The sequence below is a fragment of the Amphiprion ocellaris genome, chromosome 9 (genome assembly GCF_022539595.1).
Source record: "Amphiprion ocellaris isolate individual 3 ecotype Okinawa chromosome 9, ASM2253959v1, whole genome shotgun sequence".
NCBI classification, from domain to species: Eukaryota; Metazoa; Chordata; class Actinopteri; family Pomacentridae; genus Amphiprion; species Amphiprion ocellaris.
Genome location: NC_072774.1, coordinates 9,118,846 through 9,146,673, shown reverse-complemented (window position 1 = coordinate 9,146,673; position 27,828 = coordinate 9,118,846). Strand labels below are relative to the sequence as shown.

Below are 27,828 nucleotides of genomic sequence, written 5' to 3'. Positions count from 1 at the left end.
CGTTTGTTCGCATTTGAACAATTTATTTTTTTTGCTTTGCAGTGCAGCAATCAGACGCAACGTAACATTTTTCACAGCAGGAAACAAATAATCGCAGCAATGCAGCCGCTGAGCTCGTCCTGGAGGAGACACAAATTCATTAAGGAGAAATAATTAATTCTAAACTGTTGATAAACATCCTGAGCATTCTGAACGTGGTTTATTGAGCTAGCACTGTCAAATGAGTGTCTGATAGCTTTCTGAGAAAATCACATTCATAAAAGAAACATTGCACATGTCAAAAAGGGTCATTTAACTTAAATTCTCCATACTTGCCATTCATGTGCATGCAAGACACATACCTAGCAGGATCTTTGCCTGAATCATAACTTATGGCAAAGAGGGAGACTTTTACCTTTAGTTCTTGATAACTGCGAACGTGTTTCATTCTCAAAAGCTTCCTAACCAGAAAACTTAAATGTAGATACAGTCAGAGTGAGACTTTTCAGACAATATCTTTATGCAGTGCTTATTATTATATCTGTCCTCTAGCTTACCAGTTAAGACGAAGCAAAATTTTGAGGATTATGGACAAGAAGGGATTCAGTCCACCTGTAAATGAAGTAACATAAAGGCATAAAGGCATTTTACACTCATATATATATATATATATATATATATATATATATATATATATATGACTCTTTTGGTGATTGAAAGAGAGAATTCATTAGAATGCAATGCCACCCACTGGCAGACAGACAGAATGACACACACCGACTAGGGAAGACTGAATATGTCCATACGTTGAGGGAAAAGGGAAATCTGCCTCATTTATCGGGGAAGCATGTTTTTATTTTATTTTTCAATCAACACCTCGGCGTGAATGTGAATGAAGGTGTAATGTGTCTGCGTCACGCGCTGCATCAAACTGAACTGCGTTAATTCACATTATGCATTTACCTACAGGTTGACTTCATAAGCCAACAGGCCTCGAGATTTCTGAACACAGAGGTGAAATTTTAAGCTTGTTGTAGTTAATGTCGCATGTGACAGATGTGGCAGCTGGAACAGACCGGTAGGGGGGTGGGGGGGAATAAGGAGACATTTGTCATAACTGAAATGAATAATGGATTTGTCTGCAGTATAGGCAGCATTTAAGTTGTTTAAAATACTGTCAGAAATTAACTGAGCCAAATCACACAGCAGGGCAGGAAGAGAAATTTTCTGTTGATCGCAGTCAGTTCAGTGACAGTGTAAAAGCATGCTGTATTATCACCAGTCATAACAGTTAAATTCCTGGACAGCTGCTAGTTTTAAAATAGTAATCATAATGAGAGAAATTTTACAAAGAAGTTGCTTAAGGATAAGGCGAACTACAACAAACCACGAGACATGACCTCGACAGCATCCAGCCTTGATACTAATTGAAAGGCTTATGCAAGCAGAGACAGTAAGGCACGTAAATACTACAAATATATATATACTAGAGCGCTCACATGCGTGCACGTACAGCATGACATGACTGGTTGAACTGCTGTGAAAGGATGTGATGAATTAGTGGTGAAAAAAAAGTTTCAGATTAAAAAAATGCATGCAACCCCTGCATTTTAAAAAAACCCCACACATTCCTTGATCTGCATCCACCTTGTTAGTAAAAAAATATACAAGAAAGAAAAAAGACAATCACCTTCCGCTCTTCTTTTCTTTTCCTCTCGCAGCCAGAGTGATTCTCCCAGCTCCCTCTCTCTCCCTCTGATGGTCTCTGTTGGGGCCAGACAGGGAGCCCAGCGGCAGGTAGGTTACAGACAATAGTATTGATTCCATTATTCTGCTCTCTACCTACCTGCCCGACGAACATCTATCCAGCGCTCCACCTTTTTGTCTCCGCAGGGCTGCTGTCACAGACGCACGGGGAGCTGCAAACGAGAGGAAAAAATAAAGAAGGGAGAGAGAGAGAGAGAAAAGCCTGCTTACTTGTGCGTTCACATGCTCGCGTACACACTGTACCGCCTGGCACACACATGCTATCCAACACTACGAGGCGGCGCACACACACACACATTTACCCTCCATGCTGCACTCTCTTTTTTGCTTTTCATTGTACCTCAAAGTCCCCCTCTCTCTTTCCTTTCTCCCTCTTTTACGCTCTCCCAGTCGTCATCCTACCATCTCCCTCCTCTTTCCCTCACACGTTTTTCCAAAGCCTCACGTCTCTGCTCGCCCGGTAACCCCCCCTTTACCTCAACACACACACACACACACACACACACACACACACACACACACACACACACACACACACACACACACACACACACACACACACACACACACACACACACACACACACACACACACACACACACACACACACACACACACACTCCAGTCTGTGAGCTACGTGGATGTGTGTGGAAGTGTGAGAGCTGGAAAGAGAGAGTGAATAAGAGTGCAGTGAGTGCATGCGTGTGTGTGTGTGTGTTTGTATGTGTGTGAAAGAGAGGAAGTGTGTGAGTGAGGGGGGAGGTGGTGGGGAGGGGGTGAGGAGGAGAGAGAGAGAGAGAGAGAGAGAGAGAGAGAGGCTAGCAGAAAGTGAGGATGGAGGGGGAGGGTCAGAATCTCTAATAGGACGAGAATAGAGAGAAAATATGAAGCCCAGGAGTGTCATGAACGTGAGAGCCTGACATTACTGCCTCCTCCTATGTGTACAAGCAATCATACCATCATCAGATTGATTACACGATTTATGGTGTTGCTCCAACACCACTGTAAATTGCAGCTGGAGTGACATCAAACGCGCTAAATAAACCCATCACGGAGAGCTCTGCCAATTATGAAATGTGTCTTGATTATACAGCTTGACATCAGAGGTGAACAATGTGCAGTTAGTCCGCTCGGCACAACCCGAATCCAAATGGAAACGCATCGAAAGCACCCGCCACCCTTTGTGTTGCAACCACAAACAAAGAAATTGCAACAGTTTTTTGTTTTCCCCCCACATACTTAATGTGCAATATTTTTTAATAGGTTTAATATTCCTGCTCAATCAGTTCACGTGTCTCACGGCGGTTTTCATTCTAATATTTGTGCTCCTCTCTCTGTGTGAGAGGACAGAGAGTTGTGTTTGTCGGATAACAGAATCATACAGCCCCGAGGGAAATTCAGAAATGAAAGTAAATCTAATTTGGACCCGCTGATTGGCTGTCTGTTCAGCGAGACGGAGCATAAACACTACACTTGATGTGTAAGCATCATTAATGGCCCTAAAGTGTTCTGACCATGTTGTACAACAGAGCATATCACCGATGTCTCACACATTCAGAGCAAATGAGGGTAACCTGCCAAAGAAAATGCATCACTTTTGGCCTCAAGGAGCGAGCACTGACTGAGGCCTGTGATAATATGATAGAAAACACAATGGCCGACATGGAAAATGCTGTGAAACTAAGAAAAGCACAACACAGACTGACCTCTTGCAACATTTGAAGAACAACTCATGAGGTTCCTTTTTTCATAAATATGCAAGATGAGGCTCCAACCTTTCAGAAATGTAGGTTAGAACAAAAATGCTATACATTCGTAATACCTCGTGAATAATCATGATGTATCCATATCGCCTCTTTTAGCAGCAGACGCATGCTCTGCACAGCCGAATTTATTTCCTGCTTTGATCCTATTCTGTGTAACTGTCTTATTCACAGCTCGGATGCACTACACCACTCTTAACATCCTCCTCCGAAGCTGCAATCACACAGTAATGCCATGACACCTACATTTGCATAGAAACAACATGCTGAATGTGTTTACACTATCTGCTGTGATGCACCGCTTCTTTTGCATCCAATGTGAGTTCCTGCGCAATATGTGCTGGTGCAGCAGAACATATATCCTATCCGATCCCGCATTAGTGTCACAAAGACAAACTCCAAACAGATTGCGAATAGATTATAGAGTGCAGGAGTGTGTGTGTCTGCCCTCCTCTTGTCCACGTTAGAGCAGCTCTTTCCAAAACCGAGTCTACCTGGGCGCCATTTTGGCTGAAGAACCAGGAGAAAGCAGCTCTTTCTGATGTGAGCAGCATCCGAACCTGAGTGACAAATGCAGAATGTCACAGACAGGTGTGTGTGTGTGTGTGTGTGTGTGTGTGTGTGTGTGTGTGTGTGTGTGTGTGTGTGTGTGTGTGTGTATGCCTGCGGCTGCACTCTGCAGTGCCACCGAGAAACAAAGCACTGGGAGTGCTCCACAGGGATGACATCATCAGTCTGGGATGGTGTCTGCCTTGTCTGTCTCTGGATCGGGATGCTCCAGTTCGCCGTTATATCCCAAGAGATCGCACACCGCATTGTTTATGGCAACACTCCTACTCATCACACCTGTTTTTATGAAGTGCGTAAAGGCGCCATAAAAAGGGTGCGATGTAGGAATTTTTGCACGAGCAGATGCTTCAAGGAACTCCGTGAAGCTGTGGCATTTTCCTCATGATTCCAAGTCTGTAAAGACATCTTTAAAGCAGCATATGTGCACGTGGACGTATGAGAGTATGTTCGTATGACAATCTGCTCGCACATATGCACCATGTGCAGCATCTGCTAGGCTGGAAAATGAGACGGTCACTGGTGTATAAAAAAAAATCTTTGCTATATCAATCCCTGGCAAAGATAGAGGAATATGCAATGGTGCTCCCCTCCCATGTACATTATCCTTGCTCCTCACACCTTGCAGTATGTCTGGCATTCCAGTGTCTGTCCTGGCAGGAGAACAGCATTGTGTGGTGGATGATAAAGAACGACTGACAGTGCAGAATCAGCACAATTCTGATATATGCTCCCGCTCTTTTTTTTTTCTCTCCCCCCTCTTCCAGTAGGGGAGGAGAGCTGGCTATAACGCACTGCAGATGGCTGCTGTCTCAACCAACAGTCTGACATACTGAGGGGGGGAACAGGGGGGAGGAAGCAGGTAGGTTGTGGGGTAATGAAAAGGGGAAAAACGATGCATGTGTGCGTGAGATATAGCTTTAAAGTAGCACATGTGTAAAAGTATAATGTCCTCTACCTGTTGTATTACATAGATATCACAAATTACTGCAAGACACATGCTTTCCATAGCGAGGATGTATATAATGAACGTATCTCATGCAATTTGTATGTATGATATGTTGTGCATTGTGTTGTTGCTCATTGGGGATGTACGGAAACTATATGGGGGGGCTGAAAGAGGGAGAAGGCGAGTAGCTTTTTTTCTTTTTTCTTGGAAAAGCATTTCAGACTTTCTTCGCAATTCATCTTCTCTAAATTCAGTAATAGTGTTACTTGTGAGGTTATTTGCCGGCTTAAAAGATTTGGAAATTTAGTAATAGCTTATTTAGCAGCTGTTTCCTATAAAATAGGAAGCAGCTGGATTGTATTTTGCACCGATTTCTACAAATATTGTCTTTAATATTAGGGGGAAGACTACTGGAGCTTAGTAAAAAAGAAAAAAATATTATAGTGATGACATCAGGAATTAAGCCACCCTCATATCTAATAAAATTTTGCACAGTCTCTCCTCCAACTTGAAAGTCAGTCATAGGATAAAAACTGAGTTATTTCTGCTGCAGTAAGAGCTACAAGCAGCAGGTAGTCATCCTGACAAACATGCCCAAATATGAACCCACAAAGTAACTTATCAGGGGAAGACACTTCATGAGGACTTTGCCCCAAAGGAGAAAGTATCATGATTATACCTAGAACGAATAAAAGGCGCTCTGCAGCTGAAAACGGACGAGTCAAGTCGTTAAACACCAGGAGGTCCTCTGGCTGAGCAACAAAACATACTTACCTCTCTGCTGGTGGTGCGCTAGACGTGGCAAGGAGTGACTCCGCAGGGAAAGCTAGAAGGTTGTACAGTTATCTCCGTGCTGTTTATTATGCGAAACCATACAACCAACTACCTCACACTGCAGAGCACAGAGTGTAGAGCCGCTCTCCAGACAAGATCTTCAACAGCAGGTGTCTGTGTACTTTACACCTGTCTGCCTCCCGTCCTCCAGTCGACCAATTACCTCATGCCCCACTTTACTCCTGTAGCAGCACGTTCGTAGAACTAACGCCCTCCTCGCTGAATCATTCAGCAAGTTTTGATCCTAAGTCGTACAGAAGGGATTTGTCCTCTTTGATTTCAAGGTGTGCATGTTGTGTTGTGCTATAGAATAAATTAGAAATTGATTCTCAACTGTAGAGGTGTGTGTTTGTCCATGCATGTGGCTGTAGTATAGAAGTTTTTTTTAAATGAATAGCAGGGAAAGAAGGGAAAGTGATGCATGTTGCGGCTCTACAACAATAAACAGAGATTACGATCAAACTGGGGGAACCATTCGAAGCTGCACCCCAAGAAATGCTGCAGTGACACCACAGGACAAAGGAAGGTTATTTAAAGTACACACAAGCGCAGAGACTCTCAGTTGCATCTATGTAGCTCAAGGTTTGAAGATAATTAAATACAATGCAGCACGGTGAGACAAAAGTCAGAATTTTGACAACACTAGCACACAACTATGAAAACCCTTTGACACCGAGGCCTCTCATGCAGGTGAAACTACTACAAAAGCTTCATTTCCGATGTTCATTCATAGCGCTTCCATTCATTTCTTAGGAGTTGTTGCCCTCTACTGGTGACTGTGCAAACTCCAGCTCACTTCACTTCACTTCTCTCAGCTCAGGTCTTTCAGTGCCAGCAGATCTAAATCTCTTTCTCAAAGCAAATCCCAAAAGCAACGCCCGAAATTCTTGTTTCCTCCTTTAAAAATCATCATCATTAGTGAACCGTATTGTGCGTTTTCTTTTTGCACTCATACATCCACACACACACACACACACACACACACACACACACACACACACACACACACACACACACACACACACACACACACACACACACACACACACACACACACACACACACACACACACACACACACACACACACACACACGCTGCAGCATCCAGCATCCAAATCAGCTGTCCGACTGGACTTACTAGCTGACAGGTTTTCATGGGAGTTAAACGCCATCTGCCATAACTCTGTCATCGCCATCGAGCCTGCCGTCAGCTGTGATGTCTAAATCTGGGGGAACTTCTGCTTCACAGTAAAAAAAAAAAAAAAAAAAAAAAAAAAAAAGGAATTTCCTTCATGTCACATGCTGAGTAAAACACACAAAAAAGGAGACTTCTAAATTAAAACTTTTGAGATCTGTCGGTGCTCTCTGAGGGAATCATAATCGCTGTGTGCTACAGGTTTGCTGGCACAATGCTACATTCCAACAGCTACAAGCCAGGAGTGTTACGTTACTCAGATTCAGACAGAACTGGGGCAAGATGATATGCTGTGTACATGCCATTTGAAGACTTTCAACAGACCCTCATCGGAACTGAAATGCAACAAGAAATGCCGTCAAAATAAAGATGGCGAACTGTGAATATTTATTCTGCACTGCTGACAAAAGGGAGCAGCATGTAGGAGCTCTGCATTCTCTGCATGAAATCGCTGCTTGGCATGTGGGATTTAAGGAATCCATCTCCTAACAAAGAGGCATTAGAGAGTAACTAGATAGCCCATCTCAAAACCTTTAACTGTTAAAGTGTTGCCAGGTGAATTTGTGTAATTATGAATTTACGTCTCCTCCTCCTGCTTTCTTTTAAATTTTTTGGTATAGTTCTTACCCACCTCTTTCATTCCTATGTCCCAAAATGCACCTCTTTCCCTTCCCCTCCCTTCCCCTCTTCTCTCTCCCTCCCTCAGTCGCTTTTTTCCCTGCTTCAGCCCTCATGGGTCCCCCATTTCCCGCCTCTTACCCTTTTAACCACCCTCTGTCCTCATACCCGCCTCCTGCCCTCTTCTCATCCACACATGCCGGCTGCTGGTCTTTTCCTTTCTTTTCTTTTTTTTTTTTTAAAACATACCCACAACCTCCTCTACTTTACCCCGTGTCTGCAATATTTTCACAGTCAAATCACGCAGAAATGCAGTGTAATAGTGCCAATGTCAGCTATCCTTCACACCCTCTCGCTCCCTCTTCCCTTGTCTCGCTCACTGCACCCTTAAACATCGAAGCTGAGAAAAACTACTCCGCTATGAGAATAAATTTAAAAAAAAAAAACGTCTGGAGCGATTCCTAAATGGGGTGGTGTCACGTCAAGTTCAAAATTCCTCACATACTTGATCATCATCCACATACAGTGACACAGAATGTGATGATCCTTAAAGGCATGTCAGAGATTTCACAGATTCGACAGCCGACACAACAAGACTATTTCGCTTTCAGTGATTTTCATACTGTAGGTGATGAAACGAGCATGATGCAACCCTGGGAAAGATGGGGAATACTCAGTGGCCTGAGTGCGCAGCAACACCTGATTCTGGAGCGCCAAAAAATTTCCAGTTTTTACAGCTAATATTAATGTAACCTCTGCTGCCCCTTTGCATCTGAATATTGCATGCAGCCTCTCTGAGGGTAACTTTGTGTTTCAGTGTTTGTAATGTTAAAGAGCAACTGCCTGATCTGCTGAAATATGAATGTGGTTTTTTTTCCCAGGTGAAAGCAATCCTCTATCCTACACTAATCTGCTTTTGGTTGACGCCAACCTCATATGCCAAGATGGCAAAATGAATGTTGCCATGGGAACCTTTTGCCTGGCAACCCCAACAGCCTGGCAACTAGCCAAACTGTTGCTATGGCACAGCTGTCAATTTGCGTATGCTGGAGATTGGTGTGTGACTGGCCTTTCGAAACGCCTCCCCTTGCGAAGTTTCCAATCAAATTCACGATGGAAGAATGTGTCTGAAATTAAAGCCTTAAATTTCACAGTGGTGACAGTGTGATGGTGGATGTGTCTAATTAGGGGGGAAAAAAAACAGCCTGTTCGTTATTTTGCCCCCCGATGAAGCACCACAAAAGCATCCTACTTTGGAAATCTGGATCATTTTATTTTGCATTTTAGTACTAAATCTAATTTTAGACAAGTCATGAATTATTTTGATCTCTCTACAGCGTCTTGTGAGCTGCATCACATCGGCTTGATAATTATTTCATATTTTGCTGACAGGGTGCGAGCATTATTGAATTTTTGGGATTTCTTGCCAAATAATTCAAGGACAAATGCTATATTTTGGATACGAGGCCTAAAGCTCCTCAGAGCTATCACAGTGTGTTATGTTTGTGGGTTTAAAATAATAAACATATGTTTGTGCATGTTTATATTTTTTATAGGACCTGCATTTTGGCTTGCAGCGTGCCAAAGAATCATTTGAGAAACGGATGAATTTTGCGAGTAAGGACACTCTGGCTGAGCTATATTTAATTTATGGTCCATGTGAAGTAAATCTGTAACAAGAAATAAATGCGATCACCACGGAGGACCTTCACTTGTCTGTGGACAAAGAGAGCAAAATGAATATATTAGCTCATGTTTCTAAATACATTTATCCGTGCTGTAAATATGTATAAATTAAACCTCTTATTTTACTTCAGTATTACTATGTTGTGCAACTTTATACTTCTACTCCACATCCAAGAGGCAAAAATTTTCAATTTTTATTCCAGCTTTCGGTCCTTTTCAGATTACTATTTTATACTCTTTCTGTACAGCAAAAACTGCATACCTTCAAATGTGGTGACTCTGAAAGTTAAACTGAAGGATGTTTCTTTATGGGTTGAGTAAATTCTCCTATTTTCTAAGCTCTATAAACTTTTCAAACTGCCCCTTGGGTTTGCTGAAAAATGCATAGTGAAGATAAAAACAGGAATATTTTTTGTGAAAAGTTTCCTCTTCACAACAGCGATACTGCAAACATAGAAAATGATGCATTGCTGTATAGGCAGCAATAATATTAAAAAACACAATGTATTATAGTAACACTAACACTGACCATTGAATAAGTATTTTTATTTTTGATTCTTTGAGTAGGAAGTTTTTGAATTCAGGACTTTTACTTGTAGTGACATATTTTTAAAGTACTATATTAGTACTTATTCAAGAAAAGGATCAGGATATGCGTTTCATTACTGAATTACGGTGAGAGTTTTTGTGCACACAAATGAGTTAGACGATAAAAAAAGAAAACCATGTAGATCCATCTGTCAAAGTGCAAAGATTCAAAGTGCACGTGACTGAAACTCTTAGGAACAGAACTTTATAATGAGGGTTGAACAAAAATCCAGGCTGCAAATGATAAATATTGTTGTGAGTGTAAATATGGACACCTTTATAAAGGGGCCTGCAAAAATCCTGTAGATGCACTAGTTGATGTTTGTTATATTTCACAGTTTAAAAGTGTAATTTGACATTTTGGCCATTGAATCCTGTAGAATGTCTACGTCTATTCCTTTGTTTTTTAAGCAATTTATAACCGGGCATAAATGCAAAAAGAAATACCCCATCTTAGTGTCACTAATATCCTGATTAATCCAAGTCCTGGATGGATTTTTCTCCATTATTTGCTGCCAAAGGTATCCCTGCATCATCTGCTGATATTACACTTGGCTGTATGTTGAACAAGGACGGTGCAGATAAACACGATTGCCAAAGAAGAAGAATAAATGCAGCACACGTAATGCAAAACAGAATTGATGTGGGTGTTTATGCCTGTGTACACTGACATATAATGTGTGTGTGAATCATCTATTCAGGTTTTTAAGACAGATGGGATGAGTTAAATGTACAGAAATATTACCTTGAGATCACTCCCTTGTCAGCGTGCGCCAGGTGTGCCTCGTATTTGAACTGGAGGCCGACTGAAAAACACACACACACACACACACACACACACACACACACACACACACACACACACACACACACACACACACACACACACACACACACACACACACACACACACACATCATGGTTAGAGGGAGTGAAGAGGGCCTCGTGAATAGAAAGACTGTTTAACCAAGAGGTCACAGGTTCAATCTCTGCAACAGCTGAAGTGTCAGAGGACAAGCTACCGACTTACTCCTGAGCTGCTGGAAGGAACAGCATCAGCTCCAAAAAAGTAGCGCACATGATCGCCTCTGAATTTAATCTAAAATGTGCAATCAAAAAGAAAACAGAAGTGAAACAGTATAAAGAGTGCAAACATGCAGAGTTTAAGATTCCAGCTCTGTTTGTAATGAAAGTGTTTCAATTAAGATATGAGGGATATAAAGGATACAAGTATCCAGAGCAGGGGCCATGGTTAAGCACATAGAGGCAACAATAAACCAGATGACACAATTAGAAAATGAATTATCATCACGTAAAATAAAATGAGAGAAGCATCAGAGGTTGTTTTTGTAATAAACATGAAACAGAGTGATTAATGCACACCGCAGAGTTAATCACATTCTAATTAGCCCCATTTTGAAAGCTGCACTTAAAGCTGAAATGTTTTGTGTTGTTTCATAAGTGCTGCAATTAATACATGTTTGGATATTTACAAAACGATCCCAACACAATCGGCACTCAGTGTAACTGTGGCCACTTGCAGTTTGCTATGAGGGAATTAGTGAGGATAATTCTATTTGACACAGTCAGCGCTCAAAGGTATCAAATGCAGACTTTACTGGAGGCAACACTGTTACATAAATCTATTTTTTATACTCACTATTCTGTCTAAGATTGCTTAGGTAAACATTTAAAGGGGTTCAGATCTTGATATTTGAAAGCCATCTCGTTGCACACATGCGTTCTGCAGTGTGGACAAAGCAATGCACCAGCTTGGAGTGCTAAGCCTCCTGCTCCGGTTTGATAAATATAACTTCAAAAGAAGCAGCCAAACAGCTTTAGCTGGCCGACTGCACAATGAGCATAATAACTCCCCACCTCCTGGGAGCTCCAGCCTAGTTCATTTACCCTTGCAGAGCGCTGCCATGTCTATATGTGCACATGTGTCTTTGTTTGACTGGCTCTTGGAGGCTCCCCACCTTCTGCTGTGTACAAAGCGGACGTATAGAGGAACCTTTTGGGCCTAATTTTTACAGAGGAAATGCAGCCTCCCCTCCCTCCTCGCTGCCTCTCCTCCCTTCTATTTGCCCCTCACATGTAATGCCTGATTGACCACAGAGCCCCTTAAAGAGGTCAAAGGGCAGACAAAACAGTCTGGTGTCATGGCAACCTGTGTGCCACCAACCAGAATGGCAGGGAGGGAGGGGAGAATGCAAAGGAGAGGAGAGGCGGGGGTTCAAATGAGCTGTCAGTTAAACCTCTAAGAATGCCGCTTTGTGTTTAGCCGAATGCGAGCGCAACATACAAACATGTAATGCACCTGCGCTACGAAATGGACCCTCCTACTTTGCACTCCACAGCCCAGAATAATCAGGCCCAGTCCCCCCGGTGCAATGCAGTTAAGTGTATCGGAGTGTCAGACGAGGCGCGCACGCTCGCAGGGGATGTGTGTTGCCTCGTGCGCGGCACTGAGCGCGTGCACGGCGAGACACTCCGGTGTAAAAGGTTCTTTGTGACCGCTCAATGCAGTGGCAGCAGCAGAGCGCGATGGGGGGAGGGATGCTAACAGATAAATGGGAAGCAAATGCATTCAGATCAATACCGAGCCGAGAGAGGGTGAGTGGGGTTGAGAAGAAAGAGTGGAAGGTGGTGAGTAGCGAGGGAGAGGCCACAGAGGGACTGATTAATCATTCCTGTATTGTTATTGACTTTCTGTTAAAGGGAGTGAGTCAGACTCTGAATTATGTGCCTGTGTGTGTGTGTGTGTATGTGTGTGTGTGTGTGTGTATATATACAAACATATATATGTGTGTGTGTGTGTGTATATATAGGTGTGTGTGTGTGTGTGTGTGTGTATGTGTTGTACTGTATTCATTGCGAGCACAAAGTCATGAATTACAGGTCCGGACTTTCCAAAGGTTTGTTGCCGGCGTCTCGATTTTTGCATTCCCCATGCGTAGTTACAACTTTTAGGCTGTTAGATCGCGTAGTCAGCACAATAACTGCGAAACGTTAAATTATTCATGTTTTGTAAAAAGAGCTAATACGCCGTTCCATTTTGAACAGGAACAGGGAAGCGAAGGAGGCGAACAGGAAATCCCCTGTGAGGAGTTAATGAGGAGCTGACGACTGAACAGACACAACAGAGGAGAAGGGAGGGAGGGTGAGGGAGGGAGGGTGAGGGAGGGTGAGGGAGGGAGGGAGGGCGGAGACCCGACATCTGACCCCTTGACAGTGACCTTGTTCATTGTCTGAAAGGGCAAAGACTGGGCACACCTGAGCCACATGTGAGCACGATTTAATATTACAGCAGATAATTCTCTCAAACCTGCCAACATTTGCTCTCCTCCTGCACCAAAAAAGAAAACCCTAATTAAATAAATAAAACCGGCATAATTAGTTTACAATTATAACAGCACGACATCAGTGTCGAACAACGCCAAAGGCGGTGTTTTCCTCTAATAGCGGTGCTTTTTTTAATTGAAAAAAAAAAAAACAAAAAAAACAGCGACTTGTCAGAGGACGGAGGGCCGGCCTAAGTGAATGAAAACCCCATTCAGTGTTACCTTGAACTTGAACAATGAGTCTGGTGTTTGTGCTGGGGCCACTTCCTGACCTTTCCATCCCTCTGTGGAAGCAACCAACCGCAGCCTCTCCTTTCATCTTACAGATGTGACCCCGTCGACCCCCGCTGACCAAAGAACAGCCGGCAACGGCAGGTTTTACTTCAACTATATGGACTCCTCAACCCCTGAAAGTTTTGCTCGCAAAAGTTCACGTGTTCTCTTCAAACAGGTGACGCTGACACTTTTTTTTTTACTGCTACACTAAACTGCTAAGTGGAACTAAAAAAGGTTGACAGTTGATAGCACACTGTAGCAAAAAAAAATCTGAGAAACTGGCAGCAAGGGTGCCAGAAATAATAAGTCAATGAAACAGTGGCATACTGTAACATTCAAAAACTGTGAAACAAAAGCAAAACGTGTAAAATAATGATCTTTTCTAGTAGATTTACAAACAGTAAACAGAGTAATTTTACTGTCAAACAAGTAAAATTACTAATAGTAAAAAATATAGCTAAAAAAGGTAAAGTTTGGCCTGTTCATTTTACAGTTAGCATGTAAATTAATATTTTTTGTGTGCTTTTACTAAATATTATGTATAATTTTGTGGGGAAAGTCTGTCACATAACAGCAGATTGTTCAAAAACATTACAGTTGAAACTGACAACAAAGAGCGATTCTTAGTTCCACAAAAAGCTTTTTTTTTTAGCAGGATCCTCTTTAAAAAACCTCGACTGTAAGCATTTCTTTGAAGAATCCCCAAAGCTGTCTCAAAGAGCCACAAAAATGGTACTTGTAGCACTTTAATAAATTTTGCTCTAAAGAACTGAAATAGGTTCTATAAAGAAAGGATTTTCAGGATGTGGACCCACCTGCTACTATTTTTATTTATTTCTTTATTTGGTTTTCAAGCCAAAATGTAAGCATTTGCAACAGTTCATGATCTTTTCTGGTAAAGTAATACAGTTAATATTTTGGGCTCTGACACAAAACATTTTACAAGATGTCAACTTGGGAAACTGCAGTGGGTATTTCTCACAGTTTTCTGATAGTTTACATATGAATGATTATTCTATTAATTGAGTAATTGACAATGAAAATAATTGTTAGTGTGGCACCATTACCAGCCTCCAAACACCTCAAATAAAAAGTACTTCAAAGAACTACATAAAGCACACGAACAACCATCTCCGAAATAAAGATGTTTTTCAGTTTGTGATGGTGCTTTGAGGAACCAGAGGGCCTTCTGGAGAACCTTTATTTTTCTGAGACTGAGGTGCTGCGGTGACAGTCGGCCCTCTGAACCACGAGGTTCATATTCGAATGATTCACAGAGCGACTCGCGAAGAATCCCTCCTCTTCCTCCTTCCTCTTCACCTCCTCCATCATCAAACCCTTTCTTCCTCCCTCAGATGCTCCCAGTCTCGCCTTTTCACCCACTTGTCTCTACCTCTCAGACAGCCTGCTTCTTTACACCTTCATCTTTGTTTTCCCTTCCTTCTTCACACCACCCATCCTCCTCCTCCTCCTCTTCCTCCTCCTCCCTGTCTGGCACCACAGAGCTGGCACACTTGGGGGAGTCGCAGTGTGACGTGGGCACCGGTTACACCTCCGACACATTGCAGAGCTTGTGTATCACCAGAGAGTGTAATGGAGAGCCTTGTGAACGCCATCAATATGGTGCCAGAGGAGATGTAGCGACACTTCAAACCGCGGTCAATAAACCTTTTACGCTTCCCGCACATATTTGGCATTTTTTGCTTGATAAATGATTTAAAGCATTGATTATCCATACTGTTAATAACTTAACCCCTCGGAAACCCCAAACACGCCCGCAGGTGTGAAAGCCTTCCAAAAATGTCAAAATTACACCGTCGATCAGATCCAGAAACTGTGAAAACCGAACGAATAGTTTGATTTTCAACCTTCTGACAGTCCTTGAATTAATAATGAGCAATTCCATTGTCTCTCACATTCCGAGTGAAGCGATTCTGAGCTTAAAAGCATGATATTTCAACAAAATCCTTTATTGTACACATCTAATTTGAAAAAGTCACCAAGATTAACATGTCTACGCTAAACAGATTTCATAAAAAACAAAAATTCTGCATTCCTTGCCTCAACTGTAATGCAGTCAGGGATGTTGCTGGGACTAACAGCCATGCGACAAAAATTTTGGGACTTTTTGGCTGAACTGCAGGCAGTGTTTACACAATGCAGGCAGGGGACAAATGTGGAAACAAATTTTAAAAATATAAGTAGTAAAATAGCAAAATATCAATAGTATATACAGTCACTATTTATTTCCAGTACTGGTAACACCTGTGGGCACTTGAAAAGAAATTCTATATGCGGATTAAATTTTTTTCTTCATTTTTTGGTAAAATAAATTCTCAAAACATTTTTTTTGGCATTTTTGCTAATTCTAGCCATGGTTGTGCATTTTCTGTAGAGATGCAGGACTTTATATTGGAATAAAAAATTTGCCTACAGTGAATAAAAATGTGACTGGAGCAAAAAACACCTAAGAAACTGCTTAGAAACTGCCAATTTCTTCAAAAGAAAAGAGGGTTGATATTTAGCAGTTTGTTAAATTTAGCAGTTAATCTGGTTGTTTTTTAAGGTAACAAATTTTGCCTACCAGCACCTGTAATGCCACTAATTTACACGTTGTTTTTGTTAAAGCCATTAAATAAAATGGCTGACTGACTTCCAGCTGTAGCATAATATTCAATACACAGATATGAGAGTGGTGTCAACCGTCACAAGGACGTTTCTTTCAAATTTAAAGAAAAAATTTAAATACGTTATCAAGGATGGAGTTTCTGTGATGGTGATTTTGGCCCTGATTTTACCTGAGCAGCAGTGCCGACCCTAATATCTTACTCCCTGGTCCACCGTTGAAGCAACTCATGAGAAAATATGAATAGACAATGCCTGATGACATCAACAAAGCTCGCTCCTCAGGAACCTGCTCCATAAATCATACATGACTGATGTACTGAGGAGAACACGAGGCCAGCAGGAGAGAAGAGAACCCTGCGCTAACGTTATCACACTCGCTCACAGTTTCACTATCTCCTGCTCTTTTTTTACCCAACCCCCTACTCCTGAGGCTCCTAAGATGTCTGTGAGACATCTAAGGAGCTGGAGAGGAGAGGGGAAATGGTGAGGATCAAAACTTGAGCGAGAGAAAGAGAGAGAGAGAGAACATAGAAGAAAAAGATGTGCATCAGGAATGAGACAGCGGCGGGAACGTGTCGATGAAGACGAGACAGAAGAAAGAGGGGACAGATGAGGGGGATGAATAAAAAGGGGGGGATTGAGATAGTTAGACGAGGTAAGAGGCAACGCTGTGACCTACTAATGCAGAACTGAGGAATTCTCACTGCTGACTCCAAACACATTCCTACAGCCTGCAAATATTAACCCCCACCTCACCACCTCTGCCTGCTTCTGAACACACAAGGCAGCCACCTGGTCCCTCAACGAGGAAACCATTCATTGATATCAACTCAACTCATACTGGAAAAGACCCTAACACTGCAGTGAAAGGGAGGTAAAAACGTTGTCCTGCACACAGCTCAGTGCAGCTACTCTGTACATATGACAAGAGGCAATTCTGTTCTCCAATATGTAGAAATAACGTAGAACCATCATGAAAACTGGTCAATCTGTGATTTCTTTCAGTTTCAGGATACAAGCAGTTACAGAAAAGCAAAATATGCAAACAAATGTGAGGTGAATGCAGTTTTCTCAAAGTGAAGAGTCATTGATTTTATTTGGTCACAAGGTGGACTAGCACCATGGACACCATGATATTTCATTTTAGATGCCAATACTGATACTAAAAGTCAAGTCACAAGATATGTGCCAAGTAAGACGTTTAACAATTGGAAATAAATCTGTCACTTCTCTATTGGACAAGTTATGTGATGGTGACACTGTTTCTAAAGCACCTCAGGCTACTTTTTAGCCGACATATATGCTGACACCACTGTATGTTCTATACACTAATATTGTACCAGTATTTTGGCCCGGTCAATTTACCAGTGCAGCTCTAATTGAGACAATCTTTTCTGTCATCTGTTGTCTGAATACTCACATTTTTGAGAGCAATATCAAATTTAGGTGTGCAAAAATAGTGAAAAAAACAATACTTTTCAGGTAGAAGCTGCAATGCCCTGCTTTAAAAAAAATCTTTTGGTATTTTGTCTTTATTATATAGTGACAGACAAAAATGAACAGGACACATTGGGAGGTGACATGCAGTAAAGGTCAAGGCCAGCTAGGAAGATCTGAACTGAGGGCTCACTTCTGACATCACCATTTGGCTATTGGCCACCCCAAAATAAGATGCTTTGCTACAGTACAGAAGTCCTGCATTCAAAAATATCCTTGTATGAAAGTAGCAGCAACCCTAGAAAAACAAAAATTGTTTTAAAAAAAAAATAAAAAATTTCCATAATTAAAGTACAGATTTTGCCCTTAATTTTACAACATCATGTGCATTGTTTTGACATTCTGACGTTCAACAGCGGTGATTTACATATGTAAAAATAATACAGTTACCCATAAATATGGTAGAATAATGCCATAATACAAATTATCAGGCAAAATCCTGCAGAAAAGTGCCCTTTTTACTTTGGTTTTATGCCACTATTTTATTGAAACGAAACAAAAAATCATGAAGAAAGCCAAACTACTGTTGTAAGACTCATATAATTTTAGATCATATCAAGTGACCTCGACACAAGCAAACTTTCAAAATAATCTAATCTTATGTTTTATCTCAAATTTACAGGCTCATTCCTCTAATCTCTAAGCTCAAAATGCATTTCTACCTTTAGAAACAAAGGATTTACCTCTGACAAACTGAACTGTGTAACAAACACTCGAGAGACAGGTATCTCTGATATGACAGTGTGCTTTCTGTACCCCAATGTGTCACATGGTTACTAGAATACAGTTCAAGTAAGAGTAGAATTAGTACCTGCTCATGAACACTGTTTGGAACCCACTAATCATTACAAAGATCTCTGTCATGGTGGCTTTTTAAGTGAAAAGATAAACCCCCCAAAAAGGAATTATACAGTTCATCTCAATTACAGATTTTCAATGTTTTTTTTTTTTTTTTTTTTTTTACATTTAACATGTAAATTCATGGTTTATTTTTGTAATTTTATTATTACTTTTCTATATTTCAAAATACAGAAAAAAACAGTTAAATAAGACAAAAAAATTATGTGAAATTACAGTTTGTATTATACACTGAAGAAAATCTAAAAAAAATCAAAAGTGCAGTACTTGTTTTGCAGAATGGGTCCGTTTGAAGTCTATTACACATTTTATAAAGTTGGATTAAGAATAGTATTTATGTTTAAACATGATGACGGCCATATTAATGTATTAATGTAGATGGAACTGTCATATCCATCTACACTGACACTATCACTGTCATATTTTACAAGAAAATCATGTTTTTTTGGTAATTAATTGATGTTGCTGTCAGATAAATGTAATGGAGTAAAAAACACAGCACTGCAAAATTTGTGGACAAAAGCTTGTACGGTCAACAACATCGCTGGACAGCTAAAGATAATATCAAGAAATACAACTTTTGACACTGAAACAAAATACAAGGACAGTTTGAGAGTGAAACTGGTGCAGAACTTTGCATCCTGTGCAACAGCGAGAAACACGATCAGCGCTGTGCTAATAAAGTAGGAAAGCCCTATGGGTATCCAGATGGAGCTCTCTCAGCTCTAGCCCCATTTCAGCCCCATGTCCTAGAGAAGGCAGACAAACACTGATGCAACTGGAGCACTGAGTCCAGGGGGAATAGCTCTCACTCAGACCGTGAGAGAGTGTTAGTACATCTACAGCAGTCACATGGTGCAGCGCTTTTCTCTCCACGCCGGACCTCGCTGCCTGTTGTGTGTGGCCCTTTTCCCCCATCTCTTTCACACCAGAGCTGCATAATTGATAGCGAAGGCCGAGTTATGGTTTATGAAGTGAAACACATGAATGGCTTCCTCTCTACTCTGAAGTTCAGATGCGCAGGGGTCAGTAAGTGGCAGCCTCCAACTGAAAAGGTTTTAAATAACTGATAGATTCTTTGTCAGTACAACAAGCCATGGCAATCCATTATTTCTGCCAAATGTATTTAGCATTGCCGGAGCAAAGTGGTTCAAAGGAGGCATACTGAGTGTATGATGATGATGATGATGATATGATGGCCAGTCTTAGTGCTACAGCAGAAACTAATAAGCTCCATTCATTACAACCGTCTTATTCTCCATTTGCTTTTAAGTTTGTGAAACACTTAATCCACAAAATGAACACAAACCACATATTTATTTGCTGCTGTGAAGCAAAATATTTAAAGTGCATTCCAAACAATTTATCATTTGATTGGACAAATGTCTAAATAAACCTAAAAGCACCTGGAATGAAATGATAATAGTGAGCGAGAAGGTCAGAATGCTGCAATTAAATTACCATTTTAATAGAAAAATTGAACAACTGAGGTGGAAATTGATATTAAAGTAGAAACAAAAACACAACAACAATTTTAAAACACCAGCTGTCAGGTGTATTAGGGTCACTGGAGGCTGACAGAAAGCTCCCAAACAGCTGTACAGGATGAAACACCATGGATAGAAAAATCTACACTTGTAGTTGTGCAAGTTGAAGCTCCACATCGAGCTATAACTTCTGGATAACACCAGACCACTCGATAAATCAAGCATTAAGGCCACTCCACTGTATAATTACCCAAATTACTCGTGTGGTTTGCTGTAGTGTAGTACAGCTGAAATTATGAGCAAATTAACAGAAAATAAAATAGCAACTAAAGTATTAACTGATTTGCTAGCAGTTCACTGACCCTGACTTCTCAAATATGAACATTTCTTGGCTTACCATGACAGTTAATAGAGCATGTTTGGGTTTTGAAAAGTAGTTGATCAAACAATTTGTGCTTTCTTTACACTATGCTTTGATATTTTATCCAATTAAATGTAGAAAGAATTAGCAGATTGTTCAACAGTGACAAAAGTACATGCATCATCTGCATATTATCACATCAGCTTTCTGTTTCTTTGGCACAAAACCACTTTTAAAATACAACTGTTTTAATTTCAAATACTGGCACCTTTACTTGCCATTCTATCAACAGAACATCCCATATCCAAGGAAAATTATAGAAATGGAGGATGATTTTTTTGTCCTCATGCCACCAAATTTAGTGAACATACCGAAGACTTCGGACTTTTCATAAACCACTGATCAATACCTGAAATTTGGTGATATTATTGCTGTATACAGGAAGTCAAACACTGTAAAAATCAAGTATCTAACAGTCAGACCTTGCGGCCACCAGCCCATCCCCTGTATTGGCTTTTCCGTGTAGGTATATCTCCCTACTGTGAATGCAAAGGAGTTGCCAAATTAAATAAGAGGTCTGTGTAGATGTAGCTCATCAAGGTGACTTCATTTCCTGTGTGCATATTCCAACTTTAAGATGAGATACGATCAAATTTGTTCACCTGATTGAACAACTGAGTGTTTGACACTGGCATAACACCTGGAATAAAATTAATATTTTTTGAATTCATTTTTCGATGCAACCAACTCCCCCTGTATTCGTTTTACTCTTCTTCGTTGCGATCCAGCCTTTGCTGAGCCCTGCACAAGCCAGCCACGAGCCAAACCACTATCCACAACTACTGAGGTAAACCTACAAGCTGACATATATCTATCAGTGCTCACCACCATCCATAGCCACTCTCTGATCCACCGATCAACACTATTTCTGCCCTCTGCCAAATGGCGCTCCCTGGCAGAGAGAGAGAGAGACAACTGGGGTATCTCTGTGAGTTTGATATGAGGACGGAGAGCTTGTATGAGGTCTCCATGGAGATGCACAGGCTTGTTAAGAACATATACAAAGGACGCATCGCAGATCCTCAAACCAGCGGCGGATGGCAGTAACTTGTCAATATTAAACAATGGAGGCAAAGCTCCGAGCAAACAGGACGACAAAGATGAGGATCTCGACGCTTTAAGGCATCCAGAGCAGTAAGTTTGGTGTTGGTGGACAGTCAAAGATGTCCAGATGAAGGTTTGATCATCAGCAGCGTAACAGGGATGCGTACTGCGACCACAAACAAACAGTAAGGGGAAGTAGAGGGTGGGTCGTGCCAGTTCCAAACTAGGGAGGATGGTGGCCAAATAATTCTAATACTTTGTGTCATCTTTTCGAAGAGTTTCACATCAGCTGAAACTGAAAACCAATACTAGACCAAAACCCACTCACTCAGAAACGGCACAGTTGATGTTACAATTTACAAAGACACTGACAGACACGATAATGGCACAGAAGTGAGTGCACCAACCCCGTTCTTCCTTCCCCTTCATCCTCCCAGCTGGGCCCCCAAACCAGCCTTTAGCTAAAAACTGAACTCGTTCTCAGGCAAGCGCTCAAACAAACATATTCTGTCAAGCAGATAAAAAGGCATGGCCGGATCACTGGGAGAAGCGTGAAGACCGGGGAGGGAGGGGGAATGTTCCAGTGGGGAGTGGGAGGAAGGAAAATGACTTTAGGTAACAGAAACTAGCAGAAACCAGAACCGAGGAGAGAAATGAAGGCGAGATAGACAGCAAAAACCAGAAAAGATGTGTGCACAGTGGGAATTAGAAAATATATGTAATATGTATATCATTTTTTTTTACCTTTTCCCGCATTTTTCTCTTGATTCCAACGTGATTCTTCCTCTTCGTCCCCTCATCCTCCTCACTCTCGAGTTCCCTCTTGACTCGCAGCCTTGCATCTCTATGTCACTCCAGCCTCGTCACATTTTTATCCACCGCTGCCTCACCTCCTCTTCCTCAGACACCATTTCTCTCATTTTTCCTCGCCCCCTTCCACGCTCGGGTACTTTGCGAAGGGGGAAATATGTCTTGCGGACAAAGGAAAACAACACCGTGAGGAAAAGCACAGGAGGGAAAGAAGAGGCAGCCGTTAAAGTCACAGGCAGCAAAGTGAGAAGCAGGCTGATCCAATGCCGCCGCCGCCACAGTCGCCACTACTGCTGCTGCTGCTGCTGCTGCTGCTCAGTTTGTGGCTGGGACAGCATGTGCTGGAGCTGTGCAGAACCGGTTCCACCATACGCTACACCCAGAGGACAAACAATCAAAAGTCTCTGTGGTGCAGAGGAAGAGCGAGAAAGAAGCTGGGAAAACGGCAAAGAGAAGGCATCAGTCATCGTGTGTGTGTCTATATATGAGTGTGTATGCATGCAGGATAGGAATGAAGAAGGAGAGGAGAGAGAGGGAGGGACAGAGATTGAAAGAAAGAAGGTGGGAGGGAGTATACGTGGAGAGAGGAAAAGGGGAGGAGACATTTTTTCTCTGTTTTCCTGTTTTTTTTCTCCAATTTTTCCTTTTTGTGTGTGTGTGCGTGTGTGAGAGATGATCCCTATACTGTCCCCATGTAACACGACTGCCTCGTCAATGGGTTATTATGCTGCCTTTTCCACGACTGTTTTCTCCTTGTCATATAGCCCCTTTGTTGAGGCCAGCTGTGTCTTTAAGCCTGTGCACTTGAACTCAGAGAGAGTGCTTTTCTTTCTCTGCGTACTTCCCCTCCGCCGGCCCCCCAGCACACAGGAAAGAGACACAGCTTGCAGGAGAGAGAGCAGGACAGAGGGGCAAAAAGGGGCAGAAAGAGAAATGCAGATGGGGGAGGGTAGAGGTTTGTAAATGCTGGTTGAAGGCTGTGGAAATCACCTCAAGAAATCTCGAAGATGCACGGCGTACAAACATGCATTCGGAGCTGTCTTGTTGTTCTTCAGGGCCACGTTAAAAGGAATTATTAATACGTGTGAAGAAGAGGTTCTGAAATATTGATTTACAGTATAAAGCCTGCGTGTGTCATGAAAGCATACAGTCAGGAGAAGTGCAAGGTTAAGGTCAGGCCATTAAGCGGAGCCTCACATATCTACGCAAGATCTCCATGGCAACCGCTGGCAAACAGGTGAAATGTTTCATAATAAAACGACTCATTTGTGTAGCAGGTCATGAAGTGGACTATTATACCAGCTTGTGGCTTTTCATCTGTTTCGCTCATTTTTTTCTTCTTCTTTTAGAGACAGAGAGAGTGGGCAGTCCACTCACCTTGACTGATTTAATTGTTGAGACAGCAGGGAGGGAGGAGGGTGGGGGAGGATGGAGGCCGGGGGAGTCAGGAGCTCTGCCGGGATTTCAATTGTAGGCCAGCGGATGCACACAGTAAACTAAAAACCCCACGACGCCTCTCACGGCGTGCAGGCTCGCATATGTTTAATTGTTCTACGCCGTACAAGTAGTTCCCTGCAGGACTGTGCAGCGTTGGAGTTTTGCACAATAGACTGCAGGTTCATCTCGCATTAATGTTTCATGTAACCGGAGGGCATTGTATAATGTAAGCAAACGCCCTGAAAAAATAACTGCATTCATCAAGATAATGCTTGCACTGGAAATGTAACAATAAGTTTGAAAAAGTTTGAAAAAGTGCCTCAAAAATATCAACATATTTTTAATACTAATTGTAGCATAGACAATGGCATGCAAGCACACAATTCAAGTCAACTCCTATTTAAAGCAGCAGCTATTGAGCCAGAGTGTTTTCCAGCAGACTGGCATTATAAATTTCCAAACAAGTTTAAATATTGAGGCGAAGACGCTGTAGTTTTATTTATGGGATAAATTTACCTGAGGAATTAAAATATTAAGAATTAAAACCCTACAAAAGTGATAAAAATACAACTTTACCTGATGAAAACAGATAAAGTAAGTAAGTAAATTACAAATCTGATAGAAAAGTCTTATATAAAGAGTTGATATACCTAATTCGGTGCTGGAAAATTCAAGAGTTTAAATATTAGAAATTCAACACTGGCCAGGGAGTTTCACATTTTAGTTTCAGATCAGGAGCACGTCAGCAGTGAACTGAGGGGGATTCAAGGGACTGCGTTTTGAAATTATTTTTAAAAAACAGGAAACTGAATTTGCAAGCTTTTTGATTAGAAGGCAGAAGTTTTGTACAAGCAGAAAATTGGTTAAACAATTATTGATTTATTCATTGCTTAAGCCGTGTTTCATCCCTTTTCTGCATTAAGTTGTTTATTCGTAATGCACTCAGAAGGCGGTTAATGCATGCCGTGTTTAGACTGCAGCCATGTGAACCAAGGAGAGGCACTGAAATATAGGTAATTAAAAAGTCACCGACTATCGATAGACAGCTGTTTCTGTCACTGATGCCTGTTTGTTAAGCAGACGAACTGTAAAGAGTCAATGGTTAAGACATTCTGGCCCCTTCCGTGGGGAACTGCTCCTATGATAGTCTTGGCAAGTCGTCACACTATTTCTGCTCCTAGAAATTCATGATGATCCTCTAAAACTCAACTGCAATGAATTGTTCCATTAGGAAAATGAACCAAATTGTAGCTTTAAATCTTGTTTTTTTAATCCAAAATGTCAGATCCTAAAAATGCGAAAAAAAAGAGAAGCCATGACTGACTGAGCAGAGACTATCAGTCAAAAAATTCTTTTCAGAGAGATTTCAGCTGAACTACAGGCTGTGTTTGTACAGAACAGAGAGACAAGACAGACCGAGGGCAAAATACAACATACTTGATCAATAAAATAAATGAAGCATGGCTTAAAAACTGTATACAGTGGAGCAGGGTGCTGGAAAATACATTCGGCAACGCAAAATATTTTTCGAGCAAAGTGAAAAACATCTAATCTGCAGAGGCTGTAAAAATGTAAAAAGTGAAATATCTCTAGCCCATGGAGCCCCCATATATTCCAATGCTGACAACACCTGTGGGAAAGAATGTAAATGCGGATAGCAGGTTTGTGTATTTCTTTTCGAAAATAAATAAAGCAGTTCAACTTTTTTTATGATTTATGGCACTATAACATACTGCACAGAAAACATTTCTGCCTTCTTTCTACTTCTAGCTGTGGTTGTTATGTTTCCACTGAGGAACAGAACTTTATATTGTAAAAAATTAGTCCACAGTGATGAAAAATGTGACAGCTCCCAGAAACCACAGGGTTAACACTTTGCGTCTTTTAATACCTAAGCTGGCAGATGACTGTGATTACACTAATTTTATAACATGGAAAATGTGGAACATTTTTACTTAAAAGTCCCATCTTGTTGCCTTAATTTCTCTGCAAGGTGCCAAACTGAGAAAGGCCAACATTTTTAATCTAAAAGGAGGGCACTGATGTAATGCATTGCAAATACAAAGAGGTATCGACCACTGGCAGGTGGAGAGGAGGGTGGGGGGTTGGTGCGATAAAGGTCAAAGACGTGTGCGCTGCATTCACCACACCTTTTGTTAAAGAGGCAAAACGGCGTCCCGTACATAACCACATTAGTGGGGACTCGGAGAGCAGGGAGAGTGACTGGATGCCAGGAGAAACACTTGTGTCTCTTAATGCAGACAAACTATTCCCTCCAGCCCAAGGACAATCATTACCTGAGGGGAAAGAGGCAGCATGTGCGTTAGGGGAAGAGACGCTTATACTGGCGCTGATCTTGAAAGGGCCTGAGCGATCGATCGCATTAAGCTCCCTGCGAAAGAGAGAAATCAATATGTTTTTAAAGGCGAAGCAGGCTGCATGTGGTGTATGCGTGTGGGCTTCATTGATACCAGCCAGACGTGCTCAGAGAGAGGCTGTTCCTGAAAAAGAACTATCACATTTCGAGGTCAAGTGGTTTCATTTCCAATACCTATCTGCAAAATCATGACGCTTGTGAGGAATATGTGCATGGAAAGGAAAAAAAAAAACATGCACGTGTCCCAGTTTAGGTTCCCATTATCGCAGCAGAATATCGGCCAGTTGTTTGAGGAGCACGAATGACACACCGAGAGGAGAAAATCGATATTTTTCAGATGGAGAAAGTTATGCGGAAGATTAGCAAGGAAGAAAGAGAACAGATGAGCTCTGAGAAAAGTAATTGCATAAAGACACTGTAAAGCAATCAGTTGCAATCGCCTGCTCAGGAATATGGAGTGGGAAGGAGGTCAACGCGAGCGAAGAGGAAGAAAGAGAGGCAGAAGGGCAACAAAGACAGAAGGCAATTTAATTTCCATCAGTTGTCAAAACAGCGCTAATCAATAGAAAAGACACCCACTCCTCAACGTTTTCTACCGTTGCCATCCCCTCCCTCTTCTTGCCTCTCCTTCCATTTATCAATTTCTATCTCTCAGGCACACTCACAGCAATAATTCACTCTTGAGTTGGCATCTGGGGCAGGGAGACTGATCCAGTGGAGAAAAATCCACACAGGTCCACAAAAAACCAAGTGGATAAACAGAGAAACCGAGTGATTAATGGGTAAATTAGTGCAGGAAAGAAAGGAATGAGGGCAAACAAGTGAGCACAGCAGAGAGCAGGAATTTCAAATAAATAGAGATGTGCTCATATGACATAAAAATAATGACCTGAACGCTGAAAAATGATAATCAGCTATCATTTATCTTTGAATATGTTTTTTTTTTGTCCCAACACAGTCCTACAATAACATTATTTTAAACAAACCAGAGCTGTTTTTGACCAAAAATGGTGCAGGTAATGGGATGATGGTCTGCTAAAGTACAAACTGTTTACAATAAATGATAAACAGCAGGATGAGAGTTGAAGAGTTAAGTGTTTAGTGATTACAGAGCAATGAAGACAGACAAACAAAAGCAATGGAGTTTCTTTTGTGTCTGACTTTTAGAAACATGCAATAACTCCAGTGACTGGAGGAAATTTAAGAAAAGACACAAGCCTGCCCTCCAGTGGTCAAAAAGATTTATAAAAACTTGTAAGAAGTGAAATGCAACACAGGCAACAAAATCCAAAAAGAAGTGATGGAAGGTAAAGTAATACATTTACTTAAGAGTATGTAAACCTAACCTTAAATTTATTTTCTCTCTGTAAGTTCTAATTTTACATAAATACATGATTTTATATGCGTAGAATATACTGTTTAATGCAAAATTATCACACTTGTCAACCTACTCAACAATTAATCTTTAATCATAACTTACAAAAGGCTATCAGCTGTTTACACGTGAAATTGTGAAAAAATATAAAACATATATGAAGATAAAACTCTGAAAGGCATCATTGTTTTTAGTCAAGTCACCATTAAATATTTATCATATATAAAATAACAAGAGAAAGAGGTGTTATAAATTTATGTAGCAAGTTTAAATGTTAAGATTGAGACACTATATTATTAGTTTTTAGACCCTACAAAATTCTATACA

General features: G+C 41.3%; 1 long non-coding RNA gene across 1 annotated transcript; it reads right to left on the bottom strand.

The window, feature by feature from the left end:
* Positions 1 to 715: 715 nt before the first annotated feature.
* LOC118471193 (uncharacterized) lies at positions 716 to 22,807 on the bottom strand. The gene is made up of 3 exons (XR_004848430.2): positions 22,247 to 22,807; positions 10,693 to 10,753; positions 716 to 1,898 (listed from the first exon to the last, which is right to left on the bottom strand). It is a non-coding gene; the product is annotated as an uncharacterized LOC118471193 (long non-coding RNA).
* Positions 22,808 to 27,828: the final 5,021 nt, after the last annotated feature.